Genomic DNA, 17890 nt, shown 5'->3' on the forward strand with positions numbered 1-17890 from the left:
GTGCTGTTGGCGGCCTCAGCCCGGTGGGTCCGTTAGCTGGGCCTGGGTTGTTTGCGGCCAGTAGACGTTGTGTGCTGTTGTGCGAGTCTAAGTGTGTTTTTTGTTTTGTTGTTGCAATGTAGTGAAGTTTGTGCGGTTTGTTGTGCTGTAGGTTTGTGGTTGTGTTTGGTTCGGAGTTTGAGAGGTGTATGCAGAGGGGGAAATTGTTAGTGGAATTGGTTAGTTGGCATCTCTATCTTGTATTGAGGTGCTGGGTTTGCGTAGTCTCCCCTGATGGGGTTCGGGAGCACCCCTGCCCATCTGTCCTGATCTGGGCCCATCTGGCATTGAAGGTCCCTTTCACATCTGGCCTCCACCTCCACCTGCCTCCCTCACAACCCCACCTGTCCTCCCTACATACTCCGGTGGCCAGTGCACCAGCCAATGTCCACAACTCAGGTAGTGTGGCGATTGCCAATATGTCGACAATTCCACAACACTGTGGTACCTGGTAGCAACCAAGGGGCGGGGGAAGATGTTGGGTGGGATTAGCTAGGGTAGTTGACTCCATCTCCATGGGTGTCACCTGTGTTCCAGTCCATCCGGTGTCACCCGTCCAGGTGCCATGGGAGCGTCCCTGTCGGTTCTCGGGCTGTCAGAGTCCTTTCCAGTTTAGTCATCCTTTTTCCTATTGTTTCGGTTTTCAGTTTGAGTCTGTGGTGTTGAAGAGGCAGGTTTTTAGTAATTTCCTAAATTTGAGGTGATCTTTGGTGTTTCTTTTTTCTTTTGGGACGTTGTTCCAGGTTTTTGCGGCTAGGTGGTAGAAGGAGGTGCCTCCAAGTTTCTTCTTAAGGCATGGTTTTAGTTCCAGGGGGATTTTGTTGCTTGATCGGAGGGGTCTTGTTGGTTTGTAGATTGTTATTTTCTTTTGTAGGAATTCTGCTCCTTGTCCACTGATTGCCCTGTGCGTTATGCACATGGTTTTGAAGGTTATGCGATGTTTTACTGCGAGCCAGTGTAGTGTTTTTAGGGCAGAAGTGATGTGGTCTCTTCTGGATAGTTTGAGGAGTAGTCTGGCTGCTACATTTTGGATCTGTTGTGGTATCTTCAAGAGGTATTCTGGTATTCCGAGGTAGAGGCTGTTTTCATAGTCGATTCTTGACATGATGAGCGCGACGATAGTGAGTGTTTTGTGCGTGAAGGAGAGGAAAGGTAGGATTCTTCTTACCGTGTGGAGGAGGAAAAAGCATTTCTTCACTGTTGCATTTATTTGTGGTTCTAAGGTTAGGGTGTTGTCCATCAGGACTCCCCGATTTTTTAATTCCTTAGATGGTGTTGGTCCAGTTCCCATTTCCGTTAGCCACGGGATGGCGGTTTCGTTCTCTTGGTCTTTGGATATGATCATGATTTCTGTCTTTCCTGGGTTGATTTTCAGCTTGTTGGCATTCATCGAGTTGAAGACTTCTTTCAGACAGTTGATTAGGGTTGAATGATCGGCTTTGGTGTCTTTGATTTTGTAGATGATTTGAGTGTCATCTGCGTGGTTGTAGCATGTAATGTTGTATTTTTTGAAGATTCTGATGACGGGAGTCTGGTAGATGTTGAAATATAGTGGTGATAGTGAGGATCCTTGTGGCACTTCACAGTCGTTAACTCGTGGAGTGGATTTGAAGGGTTTAATCCATATGGTTTCTGTTCTGTCTGCTAGGAATTATTTAGTCCAGAGTAGTGATGTGTCTGTTATGCCTATGTCTTCTAGCCTTTTGGTCAGGGTGTCATGACTAACTGTGTCAAAGGCTGCAGAGAGGTCGAGTAGAATAAGGGCTGAGGTTGTGTTTGAGTCTGCATTAGTTTTTAGGTCATTCCAGATGGATAGTAGTGCCATTCATCTTGCTGGTCTGAAACCGACTTGAGCTTGGTCTAGCAGGTGGTGTTTTTCTACGTGTTCTTGTCTAAGTTTATATACATAGGTTTCCAGGAGTTTTACCAGGTAGGGAATGTTTGAGATCGGTCTGCAGTTGGAGAGGTCTTCTACGTCGCCGCTTGTGTTTTTCAAAAGTGGCTTGAAATATACTGATTTGAAGATCCTCGGTACAGTCCCTGTTGCTAGTGATAGATTTAGAAGGTTTCTGTAATATTCTGCTGGCGTTCCTTGTGCGAGGATTGATTTGTAGATGTCCGAGGGACAGGGATCCATGGGTGATCCAGCTTTCTTGCTGTGTTTTTCCAGCATTGCGAATGCCTCTGCTGATATTTCAGGAAAGTTTTTGAGTTTGTTCTGTGGTTCTGTGTTAGGTTCGTTCAGTTGTATGTTGTGGTTGGTTGGTCTCTTTTGTATGGTTTGTCGGATGTCATTGATTTTTTTTTTAAGCGGTCTGCCAGGTTGTTGCATAGTTTATCTGAGGGGGTTGGGTGTTATCGCAGCCTGGTGGGTTTCTCATCTCTTTAATGATATTAAACATTTCTTTTTGTGTGTTGGTGGCATTGGTGATTCTGTCATCGTAGTGCCTTCTCTTCGCCTTTTGAATTTCCATCTTGTATGCGCGGATTTGTTTCTGGAACTGTGTTTTTTTTGTCTGGGTTGTATTCTTTCCTCCATTCCAGTTTGATCTTTTTGTTTTCCTTTTTCATGGTGTTTAGTAGTAGGGTGAACCATTTTGCCATTGCTCTTTTTTTTGATGGGGTAAATGTTTTTTCTGGGGCGATCTTATCTATTGCATCTGCAATCCATTTGTGTAGTAGCTCTGCTTTCCCGTCTAGGTCAGCTAGCTCTAGTTCAGTAGTTGAGGGTTTGGTTAATTCCAGCTGTTCGAATAGGTTGTTTTCTTTGAGGTTTTTCCAGTTTCTTTTTGTGGTGGTTGTGAGTTTAGGAGGTTGGATGCAGACTTGGGTAGGCAGGGTGATCACGAACGGGATGATGAGGTGGTCACTCCACAGTATTTGTATTAGCGGTGCCGTGGTGATGAGTTTTTCTTTGGCAAAAATTGCGTCAAAGGTGTGTCCTGCCGAGTGTATTGCCCCTTTGACTAGTTGTCGTAGTTTCATGGTAGTGAGTTGTTCAGTCAGTGAGTTTTGGGAGTTGGCGTGGCTATCTTCAAACCAGATGTTGAATTCCCCCAGGATGATTAGGTGTTCGTGGTTGATGGCTAAGTTGGTGATGGCTTCTGTGAAGTTGTCGACGAAGGTTGCATCATATGTCAGTGGTCTGTATACCAGGATGAATGTGATGTTGGGTTTTGGGGTCACTGTTAGGTGTATTACCATGGTTTCACAGTTGAGGATATTGAGTGGTTCGTCCGTTTTTATTTTCAGGTGTCCTTTGAATGCTATTGCGATGCCTCCTTTTTTGTTTTTCCTGTTTATTTGAAGGCATTTGAAGTTGGTTGGAAGGCAGCTTTGGAGAGTGATTTTGTAGTCGTCCAGCCATGTTTCTGTGATGAACAGGATGTCAATGCCGTTGTCATCGAGTAGGTTGAAGATCTCTGTTGAGTGTTTTGACATGGATCTTGCGTTTATTAGATTGCAGTGGAGTTTGGAGGTGTTGTTTGGTTTGGACTTTCTTGTTGCGGTCGTCTTCTGATCAGTTTTGAGGTTTTCTTCCTGGTCGATCTCTCCTTGGGCTGTGGGTTTCAGGGTGTCAGCGTCTTCGAAGAGTTCTTCTAGGTTCTGTCTTGGGTTTTTGTTTTCATCGTGTTCGTCTTCCAGGAGTTGTGGTTGTCGATTGGAAGTTCCTCTTGCTTTGGTGATGTAGGGTGTTATCGCCTCTGTCATGTGTTTGTTGTTTGCTGTGTTGCTCATCCTTCTTCTACATGCTTGTGTTAGGTTATTTGATGTTGCTGCTTCTAGCGTTTGGTTAGTTTGCTGTGGTGACCAGTTGTCAGCGAGGTATGGAGTTAAGTAGAGGGATTTGTCTCTTCTCTCAGTGTTGGTTTGATTTGTGTTCCTGTCTGTGGGGGTGCGTTCTGTAGTTGTCTTTCTTTGTTGCTGTTCCGGGGTGTTTGTTCTTTCTTCTTCTCTTTTTCTTTTCCTCGGAAAGGGACGTTTGCGCGGCATTATAAGATTGAGAGTTGTTTAGTCTTTGTTTGTTTGGTGATGTCCAGTTGGTTCTGCTTTGGTCTGTTGTCTAGTGGTGTAATAGTGGGTGTGGAGGGCTGTCTGCTACTAGTTTGGGCTCTGTCTGTAGGTTGTATTCCGGCTGATGTTGCTGACTCATTCAGTCGCTGTCTCGAGAGGGGTAGGGAAGGTGGTTAAGGGTTATATAGTTGGGTGTTATCTGTGGCTCTCTTTAGTGTCCGTCTCCCTGAATGCGGTTCACTGCGATGAGCTAGCTATGTGGGTTTAAGAAGGGTATCTACTAGTTGAAGAGTGGCTTGGAGGGGCACAGCTAGGATTTACGCCTTATGAGGCGTGAGCCCCTAATCGGAGTGTGACTCCACAGTAAATCACTGGTGGGTTCTGTCTCACTTTAGAGTGAGTTGATCAGTGAAGTTTGAGAGACCTGTGTAGTGGGGGAGGCACCTATCAATGCAATCTAATATCACACAGTGGAACTGGAGACAGAAACCCTGCTAAATTTGAGAGACCTGTATAGTGGGAGAGAGGCCTATCAATGCAGTCTATGGGGGTCATTACAAGGTTGGAGGTAGCCATGGTGCTATTAGCACCATGGCTACCCCCTTACCGCATTCCGGGTCAGGGTTCCCGAAATAGCGACTTACCGGGTCATTCCAACCTTGGAGGACCCGGTAAGTCTCCATTCCGGGAACCATTGCCCATTCCCATTCGAGCCCCCATAGGGCTCAAAGGGAATGGGGATTGAGCTAATAACGGTACTGCAATTTGCGGTACTGCTATTCGCTCTGAAGTCCCTTAACGGGTCCCTTCCATAACGCCTTCCATAACGCCTGATAAAACCAGGTGTTAAGGAAGGGACCCGCTAAGGGACCTCAGAATAGGGTGGTAAGGGATTACCGGCACCAGTGTCCTTACCGGTGCCGGTAATCCCTTACCTCCAACCTCGTAATGACCCCCTATATGTCATAAAATTCAATTTGGGGACAGAACCCCTGCTAAAATTCGAGAGACCTGTATATTGGGAGAGAGGCCTATCAGTGCAATCTATATGTCATACAGTGGAATTTGGAGATAGAACCCCTCCTGAATTTGAGAGACCTGTATAGTGGGAGAGAGGCCTATCAATGCAATCTAGGTATCATACAATGCAATTTGGGGGCCTATCAGTGCAATCTATATGTCATACAATGCAATTTGGAGGCAGAACCCCTGCTAAATTCGAGAGACTTGGATATTGGGAGAGAGGACTATCAGTGAAATCTATATGTCATACAATGCAATTTGGAGAATTATCAGTGCAATCTAGATATCATACAATGCTGTTTTGAGACAGAACCACTGCTACATTTTGAGAGACCTGTATAGTGGGAGAGATACCTATCAATGCAATCTAGGTATCATACAATGCAGTTTAGAGGCCTATCAGTGTAATCTAGATATCATACAATGCAGTTTGGAGGCTTATCAGTGCAATCCAGATATCATACAATGCAGTTTGTAGGCCTATCAGCGCAATCTAGATATCATACAATGCAGTTTGGAGGCCTATCAGTGCAATCTATAAGTCATACAATGCAAATTGGAGGCAGAAGCCCTGCTAAATTTTGAGAGACCTGTATAGCTCTAAACAGAGTGGGGAGGCCTGTCGTGAGCAGAGGGGGATTTGTCCAATATTAAACAATGATTTAATTTTGACTAGGTTGGGGGGTGAGGAGGGAGATGCAGAGTAATCACCTTGCTTAATATGGGTTTGCTAAGTGGCTCGGATTCTAGTGTAGAGTGGGTGCTTTGCTCCTAGTCCAGGGCCACTTCTACCTTACTGGTCCTTGTAGTTGATGGTTGACGGCTGGCCACTGGCTTCCCCTGTGGGCACCTACTGACACTTCCTGGAGCCGCCTCTGTTGGAGCCGCCCTTAGCCGTGGGGCTGCACGGGCAGCCGGCTGCCCTGGGAAGACCAGTGATGATGGCTGAGAGGACCAGTGAGAACATGGGAAGGGGGTCGGGAGGCGGGAGGGAAGGAATCCAGGAAGAGGGTGAGGGGTGGGAGAGGACGGCGGCAGGGGCAGCAAAGGGCCTTGGGGCTTGCAAGAAAATGGAGAAGGCCCAGAATGGGCAAACAAATCAGCCACACTCACCGCACCTACACTGCAGAGTGGATGCCGGTGCTCAGACACCGGCCGCTAGGCCCTGCAAGACCTGGTCAGGAGGACCAATGGGACCGGGGGAAGGCGGGTAGGGAGGCGGGAGGGAAGGAAACCAGGAAGAGGGTGAGGGGTGGGAGAGGACGGCAGCAGGGGCAGCAAAGGGCCTGGGGGCTTGCAAGAAAATGGCAAAGGCCTGGAATGGGCAAACAAATCAGCCGCACTCACCGCGCATCCACTGCAGATTGTGTGTGCCCTTTTGTTCATGCAGTTTCCCTAGATGTATTTTCTTTTTTCTTTGTGCACTTTTCCTCGATTTGGCTTTGAGTGATTTTTTTTTTTTTTATGAGGGCTCCTCCTGCCCCTGCTGCACCTTACCCCCACAGACATTATCACATAACGCAAAAAAACTATTCGGTTCCACGCTGAAATTAATGCACGTTGAAAAACAAATGTATTACGGAGTCAGTTCTGCCTCACATCTCCACACGTCAGACATTTATAATTACCAGACATTCTCCATTTATTTTATCTGGATGGATTGGGGTTCCACCAGAGTATAATTTTATATTAAAGGAGCATTTGGATTATTGGGAGGCGGGCCTTTGTGTGACACCTAAACATTGCTGTACTGCCCTTTCCGTTGAAAAGGTTTATAATATCTTCATCTAGAAGCTTCCCCTCAAATTTGTTGGGAGGAAAATTGCTCTATTGTGATATCCAGCCTTGGCAATGGAAATGACGAAACAAGGATGAGCCTGGCATGCAAAAATGTAACAGAATCTTTTCTGGGACTATCCCAACTTTGAACTAACTTCACATAGGCCAATGTAGACTCGTCTTGCATAAATTGGCCAGTGCGTCTCAAGCCAAGCACATGCAACCTGTGCATTGTCTCATTGTGGAATATCGATGGTAAATCAGGATTACCCCTGATCTCATGCCACCTAATCATTAAGGCTTCTAAAGACTTCAGCCTTACTTTTTTTTACTTGGGGTTTCCAAATTTGAATTCCCCTCTATGTCCCACTCCCTATTTCAGAATTTGCACAGCTACTGACATCTGATTCACTGATGCAAAATTGCCTTTAAACTGGAAGACACCTTCACCCAATTATAGCATTGTAAATCTGGGAGCAAAAAGCCTCACTAGCATGGAGTTGGCACACATGTGTTTCCTGCTGTAGTGGGGGGCTTCTTATCTTATGTAAAAGAAGACATTTTAGAACGAATCCATGCGATTGCCTGAAGTTTCCGATGTACAAAGTCCGAAATAGATAAACACCTTTAGGAAGAACAAACCGCCCAGATTGACTTAAACCTATCACTGAGATCGTAAGATTTCTCCACCACTTCTGCATTGAAGCGTGCACACCCCTGCTTACTAAGTCACAATGTTTCCCCCATAACTGCCGGATCCTTTTATAAAATGATACCCTCATCAGGACTCAAGAATATGTGGCATCACTTTTTACAGCAATTCAATGAGTATTCCTGGTGGCAAAAACAAACGCACTTTTGGGGAATTATATTGAACAGAGAAGATCACTGCAAAGGCATGTCTCCCACCTTTGCCTGTCTCCCATCAGTCTCACCCACTTTCCCAGCGCAGGCCCTATGCTAAAACTACCCCTGGAACTACGTTATGGAACTACCAAGACCAAGAGACACTGTGGCAAAAGGACATAAGGGAGAGCTGAATTCAAAGTCGAAGTGGTCCTGCGCAGGTCTATGGAAAAGCCTTGCACATTCAAAACTCTTTGACATCAGTGAAAGGTCCGAGCCTAATTGAGGGAACAGGAAAAAAGTTAGGAGAAGGGAACCCCTAACAAATCTGTATGAAGCTTGTGGAAGGGAACCTCTGCAAGTGCTGTGATTGTGAGGTCTGAGCCCGGCTGAGGGAGATCTACGTTGAATCAGGTACTTTATGTTGAGAGTTCCGAGTCCGACTGAAGGAGACCTACGTGAACTGTTGATGCCTTGGGAGGTCCAAGCCTGACAGATGGAGACCTATGTGAAATTTTGTTGAACTGTGATATAACCTTTGGTGAACTGAAAATCAGTGACTTTAATGGGAAGGCCAAGCGGGCCTCGACCCATGTTTTGAACTGCCTTTTTTTTTTTATAACTGGAGCCACAGTGTGTCATCCTGTCTACGGGGGCCGCTTTACTCTGTGCTGTCCAACGTGGGGAGGAGAGCTGACTCAGCCACCTTGATCCTTTATGTTATAACACTGACTTTCCTTTGCATACACATTCCCCTTTACACAATTCTTGTATAAGAGATAGGGCAGGCATTAGGTTTTGTTAGTATGGTCCATTTTGATTTTACACAGACTGACTAGGACTATGTTTTCTTTATTATTTAATGGTAGAGACTACTCCCACCATAGCTATAGGGCAAAGTAGGAGTTTTTCCAAACCCAAACAATTTAACAAATGTTTTGAAACTTGTAGCTCTTGTGTCAGTGTCATACTTGTGATACCATACCTACCTTACAGCGGACATCACCCATAAGCATTAAGGTGCAGCGTACCACAAACTTTGACTCTCCTGATGTTTTAGTCTACAACTCCCATGACTCCTCTACATTGACAAAGCTGGCTAGGGGTGATGGGAGTTGTAGTCCAAAACATTGGGCAATCCATTGAATGCAGAGCACTGGTGCATGCTCTCTGGCTGCGTCCTAGCCCACTTTAACTCACTAAGTTCTTCAAAGGGTCACCTGTGGCAGCATACTAAACAACTCACGTGTGATGCCACGAGTAAGGTGTGAGCACTGGTTGAGAGTAATGTAACATAAACGGGACCATTTAAATGCTATTTCATTTGGTTTTCAATATTTTCTTTTTAAAGTACGCCCTATGCAAACTCCGGCTTCAGTCGCAAATCTGATGCTTGTGAAGTCAGTTTTTAATTATCAGCCAAAGGCACCCCTCTGTGTTTTTTTTAAATCAATTTATTTTGTGCTATGTCATAATATATCAATCCCAAAATATGACGCTGTATGGGTGGGCATAAATATGCAGTAAAATATATGGTTCCCTCAGAGCATTATTGTTATTTTGTTATGTTTATTGGGGGAAAGTGACATGCGGTTACAAACTGATTTTTGCATCTCATCATGTGCAAAGCCAAATTTTTATTGAAATTGACTTTTCAACAAAACGTAAATGAGAAGCTATTGAAGGGGTATTTCAAATAGCTTAAATGATTTTCAAGTGTGCATTTCTCTCTTCGACTCTTGTGCAGCCCTATGCCTTTCCTAAATTAACTGGCCATTCCCGGCATAACATACGCCGTTGTAGCATTTCCTAAAGGTCAATATCAGTAATTCACAGGGTCACTTCTGTCCCCCTTCTTAAATATCAGAATTACCACTGATCACTTCCAGGAAGGGGGCGTAGGTCCCTGTGACGTATTAATGGTCATTGAAAAGGCTAAACGTATCGGTAACTGTCTTCTTTTGAATTTGAAAAGCATAGTTGTATGATATGGAATGAGAGGTATGCACGGTATAAGAACAGTATCTCTAAGTTGCACCGATTACACGGACCTCTATGAGGTGTCTTTGTTGATGCGTAATTGTCAACCCTTTTCCATTGCAGAGTCCCTGTGATGACATAAAATTGTGCAGTAGCATAATTACAGCACCTACTTTCAGTTTTAGCTCGGGAAGAGACATTCGTCCTACAGCGTTTAGCTCTTTAGAGACTGAAATGTTGAGCCAGTAATTAGCTGGTCATTGACACTGGAACCGCCATGCCCTGTGTGAAGAGAAGTGGGGGTGGAAAGAAGTAACTTGAAATTATTCTGAATGTTTGCGACAGTGGAAGATGAAGGTGACCACATAGAACTGTGCATATTCTGTTTGTTAAAATGACAGCTGTTGTTGAAATGGAAGGGCACACAGAGGTGCAGTTTTCCATTTGGACAGCAGAGGGCAACCTAACATTGATAAATTGCATCAACTGAGTATGGAAACATAGCTAAGCGTTTTATATGTATAGATATTAAAATCACCTTATTTCTCATGCGTAACATTACACAGTTCCAATATCAAGGCTAAGATGAACTCAAATACAATATGTTCATATGATATCAATATATATGCAGTGCTCATATAAGTCAAAGTAAATGTATATTGACACGTGACGTGAGCCCTTTGGTCATATGTCTTAATTTACTATTCACTTCAATGTATACATTGGATAATAATAATAATAATAATAATAATAATAATAATAATAATAATAATAATAGTATAAACATCACATGGCCATTGGCTTTCTGGGAATTTTATCATTTTCTGTAACTCTATAATTCAAAACCTGTGTGTTGAGGGGGCTAACTGATGTGGGTCATTATTTCTTGATCTGTTTCTAATTGGTTGCTGTTAAATAGTTATTCTGTCAGCAATTGTGCCAACGCGAATCACTTATTATGGTGCAATTCCAGAATCATGCCCATTCAAGAGCGACTGATAGCATTTTCTTCCTGCTTCATAAATAATAAGCCTATCAGTGGAGAGGGATGTGGAGGATGAGGGTCAGACCCTCTTTGTAGTGTGATATAGAGTGTGTGCTGACTGGTGCTACACTGAGGGTATCATGGTGGGAGAAATGAAGCACCATTGTTCAGAAATGAAAGGGAATTGTTGAAACCGGGGAAGTGTGGTGGGCTTGCTGGGGTCTGAAGTGTGAGGACTATGGACCCTGCAAGGGAGGCTAGGGAGGCTGACCTGATATGCATCAGGGCCATACGGAATAGGGAGCAGTTATTACTGTTGACCTGGCAGCAGTAGGCAGTCTGGGGCACAGGGCTAGTAGTTTGTCAATAAATGCATCATGCAGTTGATGATGATAGGTTGGAAAAGATAGGGTGGAGGGTTGTTTGATATTGGGGGGGGGGTCAGTAATCAAGGGGATCAGTAACTTTATCCACTGGCTACCTCCCAGCTGCAATGTTGGTGCCAAGGAGTAAAGGGATGTCCAGCTGGCTCTCAGGTTGAAGCCTGGTTTTTGATAGCAAAGGAGGTTTACTTACTTTGAAGTAGTCAGTGGAAGGAGCATCTGCCACAGTAAATTGGTCCCAGCAGTGTGCAGTATGTCTGTCAGTGAAAGCACTGTGCACGACCTTCTGTGGGTGGGCAAAGAAGGGTCAGATGCAGAGGTGGCCGCATAGCAACTTGTGATTCCTTCTAGCAGTGAGTATCTGTGCTTCTATTTCATTTCCTTTCAATGTTCTCTGAATGCTGATGTTCTGCTGCACCTGGCCCTGTGTGTTCCTGTCCCGATGCTTCCTTTCTTCCTGGAGGTGGTCTTCTGTGGTAGATGCTGGTGGTCCAGAGCCGCCTGTGTTGGATGTCTTTCTTCCTGGATGTGTTTTTCCTGTGAAGGGTGCTGGGAATATAGAGAACCTTGGTGTGGCCCCACTATGATCATGCATGTTCCAGTGCTGTTTGTAAAAGTGGGCCATTGTTCCTGGCGGGGGCCACCAGTGGTGGACGCTGCTGGTCCAGAACCCCTTTGTGACTTAGGCTAAAACCGCAAGTTTTACAATTTTTCCAAAAGTGCGGGAGCCCTTCTACTGAGAACAAACATGGTTCAAACAAACCGTTTTGTGGGATGTATCCCACTCAGTTCTACTGCCACCTTTGCTCCCAGAGGTGTTCCCCAGCGATGAAGGATGTTGGTCTGGATGGTATTGTATTGAATGTCCCTACTAGGACCCTGCACAGTCACATCTCTTCCGGTGCTGCCTTTTTTCATGAGGTGTTCCTTAGGTGGTCCTTACAGGCTGAGGCTGGGGGCCTGGAGGGGCTAGAGTTGGGTGGCCAGACAAGAACCTTGTGTGGTGACTTTTCTTCTGATGCTGCCTTTGTTCCTGGATCTGTTCTTCATATGAAGGGTGCTGGGAGTGCAGAGGGGCTTTAATTGCAGGGCACTGCTATGATCATGCATGTTCTGTTGCTGCCTTTTTTCCCCGGAGGTGTTCCCTGGGGCTGGATGCTGGGGGACTGCAGAGGCATATGCTGGATGGCCCTACTGTGACCTCATATGGGCATCCGTGTGCTGATGCTGCCTTTCTTCAGAGTTTTTCCATAGGGATGTCTGGTGTTGGTCTGGAAGGGGTTGTTGTGCCCCATACATGATGAAGCTGCCTTTGTTTTGTGGTTCCTCTCCGGAAGGTTGGGGGTTTGGTGGCATGGTGTTGTCATTGCATGTGACATCTGTGACCTTTCTGCATTTTCCTTCCACAAGTGAGCACATATGAAGTCTGCACTCAAGGTGGACTAATCTTCAGCAAAGTCGGCGTGCGCAAGCACCGCAGCACAACATATCTATGATTCAAATGACACGTCAGTTGCTTTAATTTTCGGCAGCATTTGAAGCAACGAAGAAGGTTGATTTAAAACTGCGGTTCCCAACTTCAGCCATTTATTTGCTGCCAAGCAAGTGCCTAGGACTCAACTACATGCACATTCTGGAGTGGGTTTAACACTTGAAACATTGGAGGCATGCGTCAAAACTGCTCAGGAGGACCTGTTTCTTGTTCTTCGTTCTGGAATGTTTGAGCTCTCTTCCACCGTGCTGCGCCCCAAGCATAGTATGTGGCTACCTGGCCCAGTATGTGCCTCTTTTGTTCACGGTTCTCACCTTTTATACTCAATCCTGATTTACAATGTTGGTGATCCTTTCACACAACCTGTGATCCGTTCTCACACTCTGGGATCAACTCACCCATTATATGCCCGTTCACCCACCTTATGCCCACTGCATTCAATCTTTGCCCCTTGAACCACGCAGCCCATCCGGACATAATAGCCCCAGTGCACACAATCCAAACACACCTATAAACCATACCTGCACTAGACAGTTCCTCCTGGTTCTGCAAGCACCAACAGAAAAGCACAACCTCTATCCTACTCCCATTTCCCTCCCTAACCTACCCAGCCCACTCTCTTACAGAACCACGCGAGTGCCTGGAGACTATTCCAATGGAAACGGTGCATGGTATAAGACAATTTAACGTAGCATAACACCATGTGGCCTCCGCAGCCACTCTGCGCCCCTTTTCCCCACTGTATATGCTCCATTATTCCACTTTCCACAGCCACTCTTCGTTCACTTACAGACACTGACAGCCTTTATCAATGCAGACCTGCGTTTATATTTTTATTTCCCCCGGATGTGTATATATCTTCTTATAATGCTGATTTTATTTCTGCTGTCTCATAAATTAGATCCAAGCAAATATATCAATTTTGATTTTTAGATTGTCAGTTTTAGCTGTTTTTATGTGTTGTATTATGGTTTGTATCCTTTAATGATCTTCTATATTTGTGTATGCATATATATATATATATATATATATATATATATATATATATTCTTTTTTTTCTTTTTATTCGGGGTCGTTTGAGTCCCCAAAAAAGGATTGATTGGTTGATTGATTGGCAGCCTCCTCCTCCACTCTGTGCCATCACCCGCTGTGTGCCTCATTACCCACCTCACTTTCTAAGCCCTTCACACGTATGAATAGCCTCTGGCCGGGCTGCCTGCTGCTCACATCCTCTGAAGTTTCAGGGGACTCCCAAAATTGATAGCGTAGGTAATGAGAAATGCTTCCCTCAGAATGCAGCCCCATTTTCCCTACACCTAAAAGAAATGTCTTAGAGCTCGTTTTTCATGCCATCCAGCTTAAAGCCATTTGGCGCATGCACAGAAAAGCGCAACATGTCTCATGTTTAAATGTCACGCAAACTATTTCGAATACTGCTGAAAAGTCCCAAAATATAGTATTGTTCCCATCTGCCTCTTATAATTAAGCTGACAGATCGTGGTCAGTTTATGATATTCAGTGCCCATTTTTGTGGGGGCCGGCTATTGGCATCAAGCCGGCCCCCGTGGGTGCTATGGGACATCAGCACCTTAGAGGCCCAGTGCCTTGGGAGTTTGGCTGGGAACAACCGGCCTTAGATGCGGGCAACACGGACCCTTCCCAGCACATGCAGACACTTGCCACCTTGCTGGCGAGAGGGCCCCATGGCAACATGGCCTGCAGGCCCGTGCTCACACGAGGTGGGCTTGCAGGCCTAAATAAGGGACGGACTGAGTCATTCTTTGGGAGTCTGAAGCCGTTCTGATGCACCTGCCTGCAAGGGCTCCTTTTATTATCTTGGCCTGACACAGTCATGGCCCATCTTAAAAGGGCACTACACATAGGGAGGGACCCACATCTCAAAAGGACAATGCACATGGGAGGGTCACGCATCACACCCATGGCAACAGTGGACAAAAGCCCCACACATAATGTATATGAAGGCACTCATTTTGTGAGAGATTGTTTTCAATCCGGAGACACAATAAGGACATTAGAAATGGAATTCTATAAGTTTAGTAGCTACTTATAACTATATAAAGCAAACATTTCACAACCTTTACATATTTGTGCCACAATATTTCCCTTTTCTTGCAGCAGAATTTGGAAATCAATGCTCCTATTTCCTGGGGTGAGGAGTGGGGTCTGTTCAATTCACCAATATATCACTACCTTGAGAGTCCACGAGTTGTGACAACAGAGTTGCTAATGGCTGACAATGTTTTGCTTTTATTGTCTTTAAACAAATAAAGAGACCCAGTTAAGAGCCTTCGTCTTTGTTGGGATAAGAGCAGGGGCACCGAGTACGGGGGGGCTCTTTGGCCTGCCGCCCCCCTGGCAAAATCAAGTCGGGGCTGACCCCCCCTCCCCCGGCCGGAAAGAAGTGATGCAGCATCGATGGCCCTTTCCATTGATACTGCAGCACTTCTCTCCGGCCGGGTAAAAGCGCGAAAATGTCCGATTAAGCCCTCCCCTCTAGCACTCATAATGGTGTATGGTCCTGGAGGGGAGGGCTTATGGCAGCGGTATTCAAACTGTGGGGCGCAGCAGCCCGATCCACGGCCCCTGCCAGACATGCTTAGTGCGACAGGGGCCGGGCGTTGTGAGGCCTGGGGCTCCATTAACAGCCTATTTATGAAGACAAAAGAAGGTGTGTGCTTTTTATTTTCTTCATGAATAGGCTCCCAATGGAGCCTGAGGCCCCACAAAGGCCCAGCCTCTGTCGCACTATGGGTGGTGGCAGCAGGGTAGTTTCTAGCCCATTTGGTGCTCAGGGTGAAACACTAGGAATGCGCCCCCACCTCGCACCCCACTACCACCGCACCCCACTCCCACCGCACCCCACGCGCCACTCCCAAACTCAATATAACACTGCACAACATTGGGACATGGGGACCAGTGGGGGCACACACTGGGACACAGGAACCAGTCGGGGCACAACAGTGGGACACAGGGACCAGTGGGGGCACAACAGTGGGACACAGGGACCAGTGGGGACACAACAGTGGGACACGGGGACCAGTGGGGGCACACATTGGGAGACAGGGACCAGTGGGGGCAGGGGACCAGTGGGGGCACACATTGGGACATTGGGGCACAACATTGGGACACAGGGATCAGTGGGGGCACAACAGTGGGACATAGGGACCAGTGGGGGAACACATTGGGACACGGGGACCAGTGGGGGCACAACATTGGGACACGGGGACCAGTGGGGGCACACATTGGGACACGGGGACCAGTGGGGGCACACATTGGGACACAGTGGGAAATGGGGACCAGTGGGGGCACACATTGTGAGACAGGGACCAGTGAGGGCACACATTGAGATACAGGGACCAATGGAGGCACACAGTGTAAAAGGGGGACCAGTGGGGCAGGGGACCTGTGGGGGCACACACTAGGACAATGGAACCAGTGGGGCACACATTGGGACAGAGTGGGGGCACACATTGGGACACGGGGACCAGCGGGGGCACACATTGTGGCACGGGGACCAGCGGGGGCACACATTGTGGCACGGGGACCAGTGGGGGCACACATTGAGACACAGGGTGATAAAGTGTGCAGTCAGGGCCGAGCAAAGGTCATAGGTGGGTGTGACAGAAGAAGAGGCTGCTTCAGAATTGGTCAGTTCCTTACAGACTGAAAAGGTTGGTGGTGTTGCTTGATACCACGGAGATGCAGGCTTGAATAAAAGCTCTTTTCTTGGTGCGGATGCAGAGTCGATATCACCTTTGAAGGAGGCGGCAGGCCAGTTTGTCAGAGGGTTCACCCGACAAATTCCATTTCCGCTCAGCTGCCCTACACTTGCGTTTTAGGGCTGCCAGATCGGAGTCATACCAAGAGTTGCACTTTTTGGGAGACTTCAGATGGACCCTCATGACATGACATGACATATTGTAAAGCTCAGGCAATATTATGTTACCACAGGTTGACAGAGCCTTTGAGCCACATATGGAAGTACTGTGGTTTAAGCGGAACTGGAGCGCTCGCTCCTGGGAAGCAAGCGGTAGAGCCACCCACACTGAGTGAGGACTGCAGTCTGCAGGGGGGGGCCATAGGCTTCATGCTGGCCACTGCCCCCCACAGTAGTTCCGCTCTCAGCCCCTGATGCCCTGCGCCCCCAGCCATGGAGCCCCGGGGATGGGTGACGGCGCTGATCTTGGCACTGGCCCTCGTCTCGCTGGCGGCGGCGCTGCTCGTCACCGACACACTGCCATCTTCAGCAACCACACCCCAGTCCCCCACCCCCAATCTTGCTGGGATATCTCGCAGGCACTGAGTCTGGCTTTGTTGATTTGAATAGTCTGCTTGGGGCTTGATGTGGAACCCATTCTTGAGCCGCCGCATAGCCCTTCAATGCAGTTTTTGAGCATGTGTGTTCTGCAAGTAAGCACGTTTAACGTGGGTTTGCGCACTGGTACATCTACTTACATGGTTGGCAGTGTAGTCGGCATGGCACCTCGGTCAAGGGGTCCTCCTTCCCTGTCCTGACTCGTGGTCGTCGCACTGCACTGCTGCATTCATACCATTGAGTTGACGATTAGGTCGGTCAAGGGGGCACTTGTGGTTCTTGGTGGCGTGCTAATGCACATTGCACATGTGCCAGCGCTGCCACCATGCCCATTCAGCCATCATGACCCTGACCCCGCCCCAAGTCCCAACCTTCACTGCGCCACCTGGTCTGCTGCTGCAGCCAGCCTTACTGCAGACAGTAACTAACAACAGGACCGGTGCCATCACCTGGCAAGGCATTTTTCAGCTCTAACATTTCCAATATATAGGCAAGCGCCTAACCTTGCCTAGTGATAGCACCGGCTTTCCAGGGCCTCCAATACCAGTCCCTGACAAATGAGGTGTATGCTCGTTTCTTGGAAGGTAAGACGTTATTAAGCATAAGTGAGGTGTACTTTTTTTTACTGACTCCTTCATTTTTTTAATAAGGGGTGTTTCAAATGAATGTTGAAAACCAGGAAAGTGGGAGTTTTTAAAACATGGAGACAACCATGGCTACAACATTTAGACGCGAGCGCTTCCATCAGCCCCAAACATCACTTGGGTGCAGGGTGAGCCTGGGTAACTGCTTTTTAACATTGTACACTACTTTACCCGAATTTCTGGTAAACTACAATGTTAAAAGCAGTTAACACTCTTCCCCGCAAGTCTGAAACCACACTTGATTGCATTATATTTCAGCGAGGATTGCATTATACTTCAGCAGAGCATCTGATGTGTCCCCTGAAAGGTTTAAGATTAAGCTACATCCCTAACTCTATCTGGTTACCCAGAGGTAACATCTTAGCAAAT

General features: G+C 46.8%; 1 protein-coding gene across 6 annotated transcripts in view; it reads left to right on the forward strand.

Moving 5' to 3' along the window:
• KANK3 (KN motif and ankyrin repeat domains 3) overlaps positions 1–17890 on the forward strand; it is a 394677-nt gene that overhangs the window by 344123 nt on the left and 32664 nt on the right. The gene's annotated exons all lie outside the window — the stretch shown is intronic.

This window comes from Ambystoma mexicanum, chromosome 1p (genome assembly GCF_040938575.1).
Source record: "Ambystoma mexicanum isolate Mex_15411 chromosome 1p, UKY_AmexF1_1, whole genome shotgun sequence".
Lineage (NCBI taxonomy): Eukaryota > Metazoa > Chordata > Amphibia > Caudata > Ambystomatidae > Ambystoma > Ambystoma mexicanum.